This window comes from Rhagoletis zephyria, unplaced genomic scaffold (assembly GCF_001687245.7).
Source record: "Rhagoletis zephyria isolate East Lansing unplaced genomic scaffold, Rhagoletis_zephyria_1.1 Rzeph_scaffold_03591, whole genome shotgun sequence".
Classification (NCBI taxonomy): domain Eukaryota; kingdom Metazoa; phylum Arthropoda; class Insecta; order Diptera; family Tephritidae; genus Rhagoletis; species Rhagoletis zephyria.
The window spans coordinates 14,673-18,430 of record NW_016160674.1 but is presented as its reverse complement, the minus strand read 5'-3'; positions in this window follow the sequence as shown (position 1 = coordinate 18,430).

Sequence of the window (3,758 nt, the reverse complement as noted above, 5' to 3'; positions counted from 1 at the left end):
TGATTTATTTTGGAACGAATTTCCGTCATCCCTTGTCAAGTTTGGTTTGCAGACAAACCGGTTTCGGCATTGTGCCATCTTCAGTGTCATTTTTCGTTCTGTCTGGTTCGAGTTTTTGTCCTTAATTTATGTTCATTTATCTTAGGTAATGTGATTTTCATCGATGATTAATTATTAGAAATGCCATGGTGTCCTTTTTTATTTCAGAAGCAGGTAATAGGTTGGTAGGTTCGCTGTCTCGATATTAACATCCGTTATGTTGTCTCTGTATGGTTTTTGCCTGCAGGTAGGTAAAAGTCGGTGATTTTTGTCCTGGTGGTACTTTGTGGTGTGTTCGGAGTGTCCATGTCTGTTGTTTTGTTGTCATTTTTCTTTTTCTCGTAAATTAATTTTAACGGTTCGAATATAACATCCGATGCGGTATATGACACTGAAGATGGCACAATGCCGAAACCGGTTTGTCTGCAAACCAAACTTGACAAGGGATGATGGAAATTCGTTCCAAAGTAAATCATCTTACCACCCTGTCGGAAAAATCAACCAACACCAACACGCAAACTTATCTGTTTAAATGAACACCACCAATATTTCTTGCAAAAACACACATTGATTTACATCTTTTATTTCGCCTCCGACACAGAATTGTTTTCGTACAAAATTACGCAAAAAAGCTTACTCGTTCGTTTTTAGGCATGTCATTGTTACCAATTTCGAAAGTTCTAAAATACGATTCGGATTGCAGCATACTATTTCTACGAATCGAAGCAAAATCCGAATACGAAAGAGTTGCAGAATAGGGGTGTTATATTATAGTCTTAAAAGACGGGACTTGTTCAGGAGCATTTTAGGATTAGTTGGGGCTTGGTTTGGGACCCGTATAATATAAGTCTCAAAATAAAAGTCTTTGAAGACTTAAAAATATTTATCTCGCTGATAATTATTATGAAAAGATTTCTATTATAAGCCTTAAAATAATAGTTATCGATGACTTAAAAATTTTCTCGAACATAATTATTATCAAACGGCTTTTATAATTCTTGCGAAAATTTTGATGACTTTTTAAAAACTCTACCATGAAATAATTATTATTCTGGGTCTTTGAGTAGCACGCTTTATATTCACCATCTCAGTCATTTTGATTTGTTTGCTTGTTTACTTTGTCGAAGAAGAGTAGTGATATTATTAAACGCGGTTTTTATTGTTAAAATATAAAATAAAATACATTTAATGTACACAAAATACNAAGAAGAGTAGTGATATTATTAAACGCGTTTTTTATTGTTAAAATATAAAATAAAATACATTTAATGTACACAAAATACACGTGAACATTGCAAAGATCATATATTTATAAAAATATAAGTGTTAAGTGCTCTTTTCCATATGAATTGCTAGTGAAACTGCAAAGAATTTACCAACGAATTAGTTAAAAACTATTACTAATAAAGTGAAAAGAGTGATAAATAATGTAAATATATACGATTCTTAACACCCCGCCAAGTTTCATGACGAAATTCGTGATAGTTTTGTGAAAAAGTAATTTGTTGTTTAAATCTTTTGCACTTCCAATTTCTGCAAAACAAAAACAAATTTAACAAATCTTTTATTTTAAAAATTAGATCTTGTTATCATATAGCTCTTAAAACCAAAAACGAATATAATACCTTCAGAAGGTAATACTAAATAACACAAATCGCATATACCGATGTACTAACAATTTTCTTTACAAATACGTATACTTTTTAAAAATATTTGTTTCCACACATTTTGCAATAGGACTGCGCAATTATTAAATTTATTATTCATATTAATTGAATCGCACAATCCGCTTTTGAGAGATCGGCGCTAAAAATAAAATAAAAACCTATAATAAGGCGAGATCGGCTATTTCCACAATTTTTTCAAAATCACCTATAGTGTCTGAATTATTTACATTTCTGTTGTTGTCATATATTGATCTATTTAACCTTCATAACATACTGTTTGATATTGGAAACGTTTTGCAGCAGAAACAATTAGCCTTCATATAAAACTTTATTCGAACTTTTGAATTAAGACTTTCCAACCTCATCCTATTTCGAATCTTAGTTTTTGTTGAATTCATTACGGAAAAAATTAGCTCAACAAAAGCATGCGAGTGCGACAAGGATAATAATATGAAGGCCACTTTACTTATATTTTCAAACATTTTATTGCCTGTTGCGGTTTTCACTCCGTAAGCAATTATCAAAAATTCTTCAGAGTCGGATGGAATAGTTCTGAAAAAAAAGTTATTCCATGGGAAAGTTAAAAGCAGTGTGACCGTTTTGATCCAAGTGGATCAAAAGTGATACATTTTTCGATGAATTTTGGATAGATACTTCTTTTTTCAATTTTGATACTTTTCCAAACACAAATGGAAAAAAATTTTAAATTTGTATGCATTACAAAACATATCGTGCACCTGTGGCAACGTACATCCAAAAGTTCATTGTCATTCACTGAACGAACCTTTCATGTATTGTGATTCATGGTCCATGACGAAACGAAAAACGTCAAAATGTGAATAAACGAACAGTATCATAGCGTTGCATTCTTTTTTATTTTCGCTCTGTTCAATAACAAAAATTAGGGCTTGGTACTCGGTAGGGCCCTGTTTCCACAGGAAAACACCAATGTTGTGATAACCATGTCACAAAATATATTTCCAATGGATACCGCCTATTTCTCATGGGCTGCAATATATATCAGCGCCTATTGCTTGACANTGTATCATAGCGTTGCATTCTTTTTTAAAGTGTGTTTGCATTGTTCAACTTTGCGTTCAACATTTGCGTTCAACTCAGCGCAGGGTTGCACGAAAAAAAAGTTGAATGGCTAAAAATATCAAAATATGAAAAAATATCAAAATATTCGCCATAAAAAGGTGTTTGCATTGTTCAACTTTGCATTCAACTTTTGGTTGAATGGCCTTTCAACTAATCGCTTTCAACNCTTTTTTATTTTCGCTCTGTTCAATAACAAAAATTAGGGCTTGGTACTCGGTAGGGCCCTGTTTCCACAGGAAAACACCAATGTTGTGATAACCATGTCACAAAATATATTTCCAATGGATACCGCCTATTTCTCATGGGCTGCAATATATATCAGCGCCTATTGCTTGACATCTATTGAAGGCAATTTGATTGTTGGACAGCCATATTTTCACTTAAACGAAAGCGTGCTGGTGGTAACATCGATGAAATATTAATTTTAAATCAAAATAAGGATCTGTTCCCTATTGGATTATTTATGATAACGTTTAAGGAAGTTATTAAGCAAGTTTTTTTAAAGAGTTAAATGTTTTTGAACACCGAAATTGAGAGTATGTTGTCTGGCGGCGTTATGCGGCAAATGCTTATACATATCAAGATATCACTGTGCTCACACACAAACACTTGCCATCATACTACTCGTCAAAATGACAGTTGGTAGGCCATCGGTGAGTGCATGTCGAGTTTTACGGTAAATTTTCCCCCATGTATGTATTTTGTTTGTGTAAACTTATTTTAGGATCGGTTTACCCGTTACCGAATTATCGTGGTGGAAGCTTGATAATTTTTCTGATAGATGGTAAATTGCAATCAGGTGTACGATATTCATCCAATTACACTGTGAGACAAATGGTAGGGGTCAGTGATCGGGAAGGGTTCAAACTACCGGGGAAAGTTATATCGGTAAAAAAGAAGTTATACGTGTCCCGGCGTTTCGCTGGGTCACGTCTAGGAATCGAGATATAT